Genomic DNA, 12,862 nt, shown 5'->3' with positions numbered 1-12,862 from the left:
ACAGTGTTTTTAATGGCAGCTTTTCTAACAGCAGGAGGGTATTATGTGGAGTGCCACAAGGTAGTTGCCTCGGTCCATTATTATTTACAATTTTCATGAATGATTTACCATATATTTTACATAAAGCTAGTATAGTGATGTATGCAGATGATTCAACCATTTATACATCAGCACGCTCACGCAATGATCTTGAAACTGTTTTAAATAAATATGGAATTGCATTGTAGTTGAGTGGGTAACATCTAATAAGTTAGTGTTAAATATAGAAAAGACTAACTGTATGGTTGTTGGATCCAGTTGTGCTGTTATGAAAAACCCCATATTAAACATTAAGATTAATAATATGATAATAAATCAAGTACATGAGACCAAGCTGCTGGGTGTAGTGGTACATTCAAAATTATATAAAACATATAAATAATATTTTTGTTAAAATGGGCAGGGGTATATCAATTATGAGAAGACATGCAAGGTTTCTAAGTTGTACTACAAAGAATTATGCTATTAATGCATTACTATTAGTATATCTGGACTATTGCCCAGTAGTTTGGTCAAATGTTACTGGAGAAATGATAAATAAATTACAGATTATTCAGAATAGGGCTGCTCGTATAGCACTTAAGTGCAGTTATAGGACAAATATCACAGTGCATAAAAAATGAAACTGGCTGTTAGTCAAAGACAGACTTTTATATTCACTGATCATTTTTGCCAGAAAGATTATTGTCACTAAGTTACCTTGTACTTTGTTTAGGAATTTTTCTTTTCATTCAGAAAATCATACTTGCAGAACCAGACATGTTGAAGTGGGAAACTTTACGTTACCTGTAGGTAAAACCAATGCCATCAAGAACACTGTCATATTTGGGGGTATGAATGAATGGAATTTATTACCAGATCACATTAAACTCACTGCAAATTAATTTTTTTTAAACTTCTGAAACAGCATTTATTGGTATAAGGAGTAATCTGAGTCAAACCTTTAAACATATATAGATGATGATTAATTTGATTTGATTTTTATTCTTTGGATTTTTATTTTTATTTTATTTTATTTTATATATATATATATATATATATTATTTTATTATATATGTCAGAACGGGTGGGTGCCGGGCACCCGAAGCGGCTGGACCCACAATGCAGACTCCCACATCAGGTTCACGTGTAAAAGCAAACATCGTCTTTATTTCAGGCTGAGGTACGGTACACAGGTGATCAGTCAGCGGAGCGGAGGTTCAAGCAGAGTCAGGCAAAAACGCAGTCATATTCAGGCAGGGTTCAGAAGCACGAGCAAACATGGACATCAGGGATGACGCAAAAAGCGTAGTCAAAAACAGAGCAGATTTCAAAACACATGGCTAGGCAAAAAAGGACTGGATACGAGAGCTAGGATGTGTACTAACGACGACAAACTGACAGTGAGCTGTGAGACTGTGATGGTTTAAATAAGGGGCAAACAAATTAGGGTGATGTGAAGCAGGTGCGTGGAAGTCTCTGGAAGGGGGCGTGACCGGGGGAGCCAAAGGTTGTGCAGAGTACAAGATAGTGAAGGAAGGAAAGCACAGAGTGAAGTGAAGTAACAAAGACACGTGAGCTGGAGCAAGAGTGGGAGTGAATGAAAACACAAAGCAGACATAAACAAGGTGGGAAACAAAGACATGGGGCAGGTGCAGGGTGTGGAGTGAACATAAGTAACCGGGCGTGAGACAAGGAACAAAGACATGATGGGAGGTGCGGAGTGGAAACAAAATGACAAAAACAGAACAGAGCTAAATTGGAAATCATGGTCAGAATATAATGCAACAACAGGAACCATAATCAAACATGAGCATGAGAACAAAAGCAAGTAGAACTGAACAGGGAATCAATACAAAGCAAAATTAAACAGGAACAAACAAAAATCAAAACCAGATATAAAAGTACACAGCCAACATATACAGAACAAAGCTAAATAATAAACAATGAAAACACATACCGGCTGAACAGAACTAGAACAGAACTGGACATTGGCTAAAGTATGAAAAGTAATAAAATGACAAGAAAAACATAGCCGAATAACTCATGATAAGAATAAAAAACTAATACATCAAAGCTGGGGCTGGAGATGAGCCAAAAGGGGATCCAAAATAAGGACTAAGACCTAGACCCAGGCCAGGCATGACAATATATATATATATATATATATATATATATATAATAACAATTCAAGTTATTATTCATGCACACCAGATCAACTTCCTTCTATGTGAGTACTTACTTGCCAATAAATTCGATTCTGATCTGTTTTAGAATTATTGTTATGTCTGATTGGATGTTATTACACAGTAAAATATACAGTAAAATGTACTCTGCCAGGATAACATTTGGCCCCAGTCCAAATACAATTAAATACACTCTATTATAGAGTGAAATCAGCTCTACCGTCTTGTCAAATCACATTTTATACTCCAGTAAGAGTCATTCACAGCACGATAGAGTTGATTTTACCCTGTGATAGAGTATAAACTCTATTTGGACTGGGAACAAATGTTATCCTGGCAGACTATAAAATTTACTGTGTACGCTCTCTGAGTGCCTTTTAGTTATGTGAATGGGTTTAGTTTGACCTTGTCACTTTAGAATCCTTTCACCAATGGACACAACAAATTTGGTGTGGTACATTAATCAAAAGTAGTTAGCAGAAAGTAGCAGAAAGTATACCATTTTTGTTCATATTATACCTGTTTACTATAATAATAATTCTTATTATTATTTTGTGTGCATGATCAAGAAATTAAAGTGTTTTCAGCTGAAACCACTAAAATATGAATTTATAAAGAATCCGCTATCAGCATCACACACGTTGATAGATCTGCTTCCTTCCCTATCCTCAGAGACAACATGCTGCACATTAGCAAAGGTTTCAACACACCGTAGTGTTCAAAAGTTTTAGCCAGGCTTGAATTTGTGTAAAAATTTCAGGTCCAAAGTTACCCCTTTAAGAAAATCATATGAAATGTCTAACTGGCTTTATTTATGTGGGAAAGAAAGAAAAAAAAACATCAAATGTGACTAATCAAGGTATAAACCTTATTATCATGTCCTTTCGCCTGCTCCCTTGTTTGCACTCGGGGTTACCACAGCAAAAACGAGATGGATCTGCATGTTGAATTTGAAGTTTTACGTTGGATGCCTTTCCTGATGCAACTCCACATTACATGGAAAAATGTGGAAGGGGTGGGATTTGAAGAGTTGAGTTTGAAGAGAAGAGTTGTGTTATTGTATGAGGAAGTCTGGAGTGGCAAATAAGTATTTAAGGGTGATGCAGGATATGTACAAGGATAGTGTGACAGCGGTAAGATTCGCAGTAGGAATGACAGCTGCATTCAAGGGGGAAGTGGGAATACGTCAAGGATCAGCTCTGATCCTTTCTTGTTTGCACTGTGATGGACAGGTTGACAGACGAGATCAGACAGAAGTCTCCATCGTCTATGATGTTTACAGATGACATTGTTTATTGTTTATTTAAAAGACTGCTGTACTCTGCTGAGACTAGACAGCAGGTTGAGATGAGGCTGGAGAGGAGGAGATATGCTCTGGAGAGAAGGGGAATGAAAGTCAGTTGGAGCAAGATGAAGTCTGTGTGTGAGTGAAGGGGAGCCTGTGGAATAGTGTGGTTGCAAGGAATTGAGGTGGTGAAGGTGGTTGAGTTTAAATACTCGGATCAACTGTTCAAAGTAATGGAGAGTGTGGTAGAGAGGTGAAGAAGAGAGCCTGGAGTGATTCATAGAATAATAGTAGTAGAAGATAATCTACAAGAGTGAAAGGGAAAGTTGGAGACAAAGTCAGAGACGTCATATTCAGATGGTTTGGGCACGTCCAGAGGAGACGGACAGGGTGTACTGAGAGAGGAATGCCGAGGATGGAACAGGAGAAGTAGAGGAAGTCCAAATCTTTGTGAGACCTGGACTCTAACCAGTAACCTCAGGCCAACAATGGACATTGTTGGTGTGAGATTTCTCCAGAGAACTGGTGCAGCTGTTGTTATTTTTTGAAAAATGATTGGTCAGTTTGAGATACTGAAATTACATTGTGAGGGAACTTCAGGTACAACACTACCACTATGTGGCAAACGTCTCTCAGGATGATCCGGTTCACAGGGACCTCAGTGTTGACAAAAGGTGAAGGGGTTGTCCGTATATCACCTAGCTGTAAGAAGTGAGGAAGGACCAGTTGGTGCAATTCAGAATCCACGGTGCTTCCATCATGTGGTGGATACATAAGTGACTGATCTGTGTTTGCCTGATAAGTGGGACTTTTCTGAAGGGTCAGTGGATATCCTGGGCTGAATTACATATGATGAAAGGCAGAGAATCGCATGGAATCCATATGAAACTACGAGTGGAAATGTTGTCATCTTAAACCACTAAAATATTGCAGCATTAAGGGTTAAGGTAATTAATTAAGGTAATTGTAACTTGGGTTTCACACACATTCAGCAATTATCTGTGTTATCAGTGTTCTGTTTTAAATGATTTCAGTTCAAACTTTCAGTTAAAACCAGTTGGAATAACTTTTTTATGTTTATCAGAAGTTACAGACTGTTACGCCACCTTGTGGCACATAAAGGCGAATACATTGTGAAAGTGAAATAAATTGTGCAAATAATTATCTTGGAACATGCAGAAACACTTTGCATTTAGTTCTTGTTGTTGTTTTGTTTTTTTGTTTTTTTTTTTTAAGTAAATGAACGCTAAACTGATTCACTTTGTTTATAGAACCCCTGGCAATAATTATGGAATCACCGGCCTCGGAGGATGTTCATTCAGTTGTTTAATTTTGTAGAAAAAAAGCAGATCACAGACATGACACAAAACTAAAGCCATTTCAAATGGTAACTTTCTGGCTTTAAGAAACACTATAAGAAATCAAGAAAAAAAATTGTGGCAGTCAGTAACGGTTACTTTTTTAGATCAAGCAGAGGGAAAAAAATATGGACTCACTCAATTCTGAGGAATAAATTATGGAATCACCCTGTAAATTTTTATCCCCAAAACTAACACCTGCATCAGATCAGATCTGCTCATTAGTCTGCATCTAAAAAGGAGTGATCACACCTTGGAGAGCTGTTGCACCAAGTGGACTGACATGAATCGTGGCTCCAACACGAGAGATGTCAATTGAAACAAAGGAGAGGATTATCAAACTCTTAAAAGAGGGTAAATCATCATGCAGTGTTGCAAAAGATGTTGGTTGTTCACAGTCAGCTGTGTCTAAACTCTGGACCAAATACAAACAACATGGGAAGGTTGTTAAAGGCAAACATACTGGTAGACCAAGAAAGACATCAAAGCGTCAAGACAGAAAACTCAAAGCAATATGTCTCAAAAATAAAAAAATGCACAACAAAACAAATGAATAACGAATGGGAGGAAACTGGAGTCGACGTCTGTGACCGAACTGTAAGAAACCGCCTAAAGGAAATGGGATTTACATACAGAAAAGCTAAACGAAAGCCATCATTAACACCTAAACAGAAAAATACAAGGTTACAATGGGCTAAGGAAAAGCAATCGTGGACTGTGGATGACTGGATGAAAGTCATATTCAGTGATGAATCTCGAATCTGCATTGGGCAAGGTGATGATGCTGGAACTTTTGTTTGGTGCCGTTCCAATGAGATTTATAAAGATGACTGCCTGAAGAGAACATGTAAATTTCCACAATCATTGATGATATGGGGCTGCATGTCAGGTAAAGGCACTGGGGAGATGGCTGTCATTACATCATCAATAAATGCACAAGTTTACGTTGATATTTTGGACACTTTTCCTATCCCATTAATTGAAAGGATGTTTGGGGATGTTGAAATCATTTTTCGAGATGATAATGCATCTTGCCATAGAGCAAAAACTGTGAAAACATTCCTTGCAAAAAGACACATAGGGTCAATGTCATGGCCTGCAAATAGTCCGGATCTTAATCCAATTGAAAATCTTTGGTGGAAGTTGAAGAAAATGGTCCATGACAAGGCTCCAACCTGCAAAGCTGATCTGGCAACAGCAATCAGAGAAAGCTGGAGCCAGATTGATGAAGAGTACTGTTTGTCACTCATTAAGTCCATGCCTCAGAGACTGCAAGCTGTTATAAAAGCCAGAGGTGGTACAACAAAATACTAGTGATGTGTTGGAGCGTTCTTTTGTTTTTCATGATTCCATAATTTTTCCCTCAGAATTGAGTGATTCCATATATTTTTTCCCTCTGCTTGGTCTAAAAAAGTAACTGTTACTGACTGCCACAATTTATTTTCCTGATTTGTTATAGTGTTTCTTAAAGCCAGAAAGTTGCCATTTGAAATGACTTTAGTTTTGTGTCATGTTTGTGATCTGCTTTTTTTCTACAAAATTAAACAACTGAATGAACATCCTCCGAGGCCGGTGATTCCATAATTTTTGCCAGGGGTTGTAGAAAACAAAACATCCAAAATGTCTTGAGTTTTTTTTTTAATATGCTGGCTATTTTACATTGTCTCATGATCTGCAGAAAAAGAAGCGACAGAATCACTGAGATAACACAAACTGCAGCTTGAACGTAATTTTAATCCCCCCATTCATTTTCGTGATCTGATGTCATGTGGCCTGGAGGATGCATGTGATGGCTCTGAGAAAAAAAGCGAGAGAATCAGTAATGTTAATGTCAGACTAAGGTGTCAGGAAGCCACAAACTAACAATCTGCTTTTACCAAGCCTTTGCATTCTCCTGATCGGATTCCACATATGGGTGAAAAACGTTTGTCCTGATCATTCTTCACCTGCAACAGAAACAATAATTAAAAACCTGCCTGTTATTCAGTTACACTGTGAAATGTGATTCGGTTTGATCATTTCTGTGCAAAATTGAACCTTCCATTATATTTAAACCTTGTGTGTATCTTTAAGCAGTTCCTCCAATTAACTTCAATAAATATCCTCTAAATGTAAGCATGTAGTTAAAGTTTGACCTTGACCAACATATTCCCATTCAGGGTTTTCACGTATCCCATAATCCCTTGCGCGCCAGAGAGTCGCTGCAGTCAAAACAACATAGAAAATCCACATGATGGCAATTGTAAATGAATATTATACTACAAAAATGTAATTTTTTATGCTTTTCGTCATGTTAATAAGAGACTGCATGCATGATACCCTGAAAACTTGCTAAAACAATTATAACGAATAATCTGTGTCTGCTACGTTTAATCTGCGTGGAATTTAATAAATGCAAACCAAATTTCAGACATATTATATATATTAGTCTGGAACAAAGAGGACAAACAGTGTTGTCAAAAACAATTTTCAAGATGTTAAAGAGCAAACTTCATTTTCCCCCAGAACGACATGATCAGGAAGCGAGCGTAGCTCACAGCAGCTCCCACTGAAAATAACGGAGAGACAGCCTGTGATTCTCCCATGTTTACATAAAACAAATGCAATCACAACGTCTAAAAACCCAGAGAATATATTCATGAGAGTTTTAGGAACAATATGAAAATAGTTTTATGTTGCGATGTTAATGCTGTTGTCCGTGTCCGCGAAGCCTCTGCTCCTCTTTCCATGACAAAAACTGTAACAGTGGAATGTGCTGTTCATTTCCAAACTAGACGCTGTGTTTTATCCGGGACGTCGTCTGACTAGCACAGGAATTGTGAAAAGATGTGGACATCAGCACTTTTTCGGCACATTGAGACAGACGTGTGGAGGAATTCCGCGCATCACGGCGGTGCCGCATGGCGCACAGCAACGCCGTGATGAAGCCTCATGGGACATGTTCTGGCATGTCCAGGCACATCCACAATTTCTCGGATAATCACTCGATGGAAAAACCACCGACAGCTGTCTGAACGCCATCTCAAAGCTGTCCTATGAGACCAAAACGGAGGTGGTTTTGTCTCGCTCCAGTAGCGAATCCATCGTGACGCGCGAAGCCTCCGCTCGGCTTTCCATGACAAAATCTCTTGTTAAAAGTGAAATCTGCCGGAAAATGGTTGATGTCCAGCTCTTGTGATAACCAGAGAAATGGCACACGATGGTCACGGATCCAGACAGCCATCCGTTTAGAAATGAAATGGTTGTTCAGCCTGTCGATGGCTGCTTCGGAGCGTGGCGTGCCCCACACCCGCTGGGGGCTGTCCTTAAAGCGACAGTAACACTCCTTATTCTCTACCAAGCCCGTAACATTTTCACCGAAAGCCAGATACATTTTTCTAATGGTTTCCAGCTGCCAGTCTCTAACAGTTTCTGAAAAAATTCTGATGGAAAAAAAGCCCAAATCATTCCGCCATTTCCTGACAATGAAAATCCGACGAGGGGGCTGGACCACTCCTCACTCAAAGCCTGCTCACAAGTGAATGACGCAACCAACAGGCGTGGAAAAACTCACGCATGCGCATGAGGGTTCAAGCTTGTCTGACGCAGTCACACGTGATTCAAATCCATATGGTTTTTGAAAAAAATAAAAAGGTCGGATACTTTTCTAATAGACCTCGTGTATATATATATATATATATATATATATATATATATATATATATATATATATATATATATATATATATATATATGTATATATGTACATATATATATATATATATATATATATATATATATATATATATATATATATATATATGTATATATGTACATATATATATATATATATATATATATATATATATATATATATATATATATATATAAGAGGTGGGGGGGGGGTTCTGCATCGTTATTGAACATGTACAAATTGTATGTAAGACAACTAGTTTTTAATAATTACTTAAAAAACTGCAACTTATAAAGAACACAATATTCATATGGCCGAGGGTATTTTAGCATTGCGTTATATTTGTTATTACGTTCTTCAAGGATGTAATAGAATCATCACCATTTATTTATTTGTCTGTCTGTCTGTCTGTTAGCAGGATTACATCAAAACTACTGCATGGATTTTGCCAAAATTTTCACCACACATAGATATTAGGCCATGAAAGTGAATTTTGGAGGTGATCCGGTGTCGCAGACTGAACGATCCACCCCTAAAAATTGGTCCATCCTGCCTCCGCTGCAGATTCATCATTTCGGAGCTCCACACCTCGTCTGAGATGGTGTCTTTTCACCCAAAGCGATTAAATGGATTAATGGGATTATTAACCATCAGATGACAAGGTAAAACCTTTTAAATCATTCTCAAGTCTGTTTTTAGCAGAAACGACACCGTTTTAAGCAGAAACGAGGCGATAATCGGTGACGCTATGAAATGACCAAAGCGCGGTGAACGCATCAGCTAGCAGCTTGTGCAGCTGCAGCACCCTGATCGCTTCCTCCATCTTTTATTATGAACTAATGCTGAATTTATGTGGAAATGATTGTTGTACAAAAGCTTCAGATATCTGCCGCTGTGATAGATGATGACTGGGGTGCAGTTAAGCAGAAACGAGCTGATAATCGGTGAACCACGGCTAATGACGCATTCGCAGTGAAGGCATGGCGGACTAATTTTTTAGGGTGACTGTTCGGTTGGCGACACCGGATCAGGATTCTGGATCAAGATTTCACTTTATATAGGCTTTGAAGGATTACATCAAAAGTACTTCACAGATTCTCGCCAAATTTGCACCACACAGATGGATATTAGACCATGGAAGACTCCACTGAATTTTGGAGGTGATCCGGATCAGGATTGGCGGATGTCAGAATCTTGGATTGCTCTTGTTTTTTAAACAAGGATGATCTGCGCTGTTGTTGTCAGTGATGTCATAACAGTGTGCTGGCTGAGGAAAACATAGGACATGTGGGAATTTGGCTGAAAAATACAACCCCAATTCCAATGAAGTTGGGACGTTGTGTAAAATGTGAATAAAAACAGAATGCAATTATTTGCAAATCCTCTTCAACCTATATTCAATTGAATACACCACAAAGACAAGATATTTAATGTTCAAACTGATGAACTTTTTTGTTTTTGTGCAAATATTTGCTCATTTTGAAATGGATGCCTGCAACACATTTCAAAAAAGCTGGGACAGTGGTATGTTTACCACTGTGTTACATCGCCTTTCCTTCTAACATCACTCAATAAGCATTTGGGAACTGAGGACACTAACTGTGAGTGTCATGATTAGGTATAAAAGGAGCATCCCTAAAAGGCTCAGCCCTTCACAAGCTTAGATGGGGCGAGGATCACCACTTTGTGAACAACTGCATGAAAAAATAGTCCAAAAGTTTAAGAACAATGTTTCTCAACATTCAATTGCAAGGAATTTAGGGATTCCATCATCTACAGTCCATAATATAATCAGAAGATTCAGAGAATCTGGAACTTTCGACATGTAAACAGCAAGGCCGAAAACCAACATTGAATGACCTTGACGTTCGATCTCTCAGGCGGCACTGCCTTAAAAACCGACATCATTGTGTAAAGGATCTTATCGCGTGGGCTCAGGAACACTTCAGAAAACCATTGTCAGTTTACACAGTTTATCACTACATTTACAAGTGCAAGTTAAAACTCTACCATGCAAAGCGAAAGCCATACATCAACAACATCCAGAAACACCGCTGCCTTCTCTGGGCCTGAGCTCATTTGAAATGGACAGACGCAAAGTGGAAAAGTGTGCTGTGGTCTGATGAGTCCACATTTCATATTGTTTTTGGAAATCATGGACATCGTGTCCTCTGGACAAAAAAGGAAAAAGACCATCCAGATTGTTACCAGCGCCAAGTTCAAAAGCCAGCATCTGTGATGGTATGGGGGTGTGTTAGTGCCCATGACATGGGCAACTTACACATCTGTGATGGCACCATCAATGCTGAAAGGTACCTCCAGGTTTTGGAGCAACACATGCTGCCATCCAAGCAACGTCTTTTTCAGGGACGTCCCTGCTTATTTCAGCAAGACAATGCCAAGCCACATTCTGCACGTGTTACAACAGCGTGGCTTCATAGTAAAAGAGTGTGGGTACTAGACTGGCCTGCCTGCAGTCCAGACCTGTCGCCCATTGAAAATGTGTGGCGCATGATGAAGTGCAAAATACAACAACAGAGATCCCGGACTGTTGAACAACTGATGTCATACATCAAGCAAGAATGGGAAAGAATTCCACCTACAAAGCTTCAACAATTAGTGTCCTCAGTTCCCAAATGCTTATTGAGTGTTGTTAGAAGGAAAGGTGATGTAACACAGTGGTAAACATACCACTGTCCCAGTTTTTTTATAATGTGTTGCAGGCGTCCATTTCAAAATGAGCAAATATTTGCACAAAAACAAGAAAGTTTATCAGTTTGAACATTAAATATCTTGTCTTTGTGGTGTATTCAATTGAATATAGGTTGAAGAGGATTTGCAAATTATTGTATTCTGTTTTATTTACATTTTACACAACGTCCCAGCTTCACTGGAATTGGGGTTGTACAAAAGACTACGCAAATTTTAAATATTTATTTATTACGTCCGCCAAGGACATAATAAAATAATCAGCATTTATTTATTTGTCTGTCTGTTAGCAGAATTATGTCAAAATTGCTGCATGGATTTTGATTAATTGGAGGTTATCCAGATTATGGATCAAGATTTCACTTTAGGCTTTAAAGGATTAGGTAAAACAAACAAACAAAAAAACAAAAACAAACAAAAAACAAAACAAACATAAAAAACTACTTCATGGATTTTCAATAGATTTTAACCACACATTGATGTTAGGCCTTGGATGACTCCATTACATTTTGGAGGTTATCTGCATCCGGATTTGGATTCTGGATCAGGATTTCACTTTGTAGACTTTTAAGGATTACATCAAAACTATTGCAGAGATTTTTATGGAATTTTCACCACAGACAGATGTTAGAATAGAATAGAATAGAAATTATTATTATCATTGTACATGACACCAGAAAAAAATACCGTGCATGACAATGAAATTAAAAACAATCTCTTAAAAGCACATTTAAAATAAATAAATAGAATAATAAATAACCCTAAAAGTTTCAGGATGTCATTGAAAGAAGTCTCTGTGACATTCTGTCGCTGATCTATTAATAAAAATATTATACAAACAGAATTCAGTGCACTGAAACATCCATGGACTCCAGAGGGTTAGTGAAATATTATTTCTGTAAGGGTCCTAAAACTGTAACCTGAGGTGCCTCACATCCCATTATGCAATGCGTTGGTGTTATAATAGCAGCTGTTTGTGTGCATAGTTGGTTGCTTGTGTTGATAGTTTTTATTTTGTGTTTTATTATGTGGTACTTCTTTTCAAAATATCACTGTTCTTGTTCTTGAGAAGCATGTTGTCCCTCAGTGACCCCCTTTTCTTCCTGTGAGTCACCATAACATTTTTATGAAGAAAATTGTGCTTATTGTCTTATATACAATTTGTACATGTGCAGTCAAGCCCATTTATTTTGTCACATGATAATTTCACAAGGACCACAATGGAAATAAGTGTTTGTGCTTTATTGTGTTATCCGTGTCACATTGATACATTCACCTCTGTATGTTTATTGCAGAATAAACTCAGTCAGTCAATCATAATGTTTTACTTGTGTTTTAATGGCGTCTGCAGGAGGCCGTGCCTGTGCACATACATGAGCTTTTGAAAAGAGTGTAAGTTACCTTTGAGTGTGTGATGCGTGTGCACGCTGACGTATGTGAGATGTCTTGTAAATCACTCCAGAGGTGTTCCCATATGGAAAAGAAATAGAAAAAAACTTACAAGAAGCTACATCAATTCCAGTAATAAATCTTTATGTTTGACATGTGTTGTTCTTATAAGTCTTAGTTTGATATTACACATATCTACTAAGGACTCTGTGTGTGGAATTACTGTCATATATTGTTCTTTTAA

The sequence above is a fragment of the Thalassophryne amazonica genome, chromosome 12 (genome assembly GCF_902500255.1).
Source record: "Thalassophryne amazonica chromosome 12, fThaAma1.1, whole genome shotgun sequence".
Classification (NCBI taxonomy): Eukaryota; Metazoa; Chordata; class Actinopteri; order Batrachoidiformes; family Batrachoididae; genus Thalassophryne; species Thalassophryne amazonica.
Note: the sequence above shows the minus strand (reverse complement) of the source record.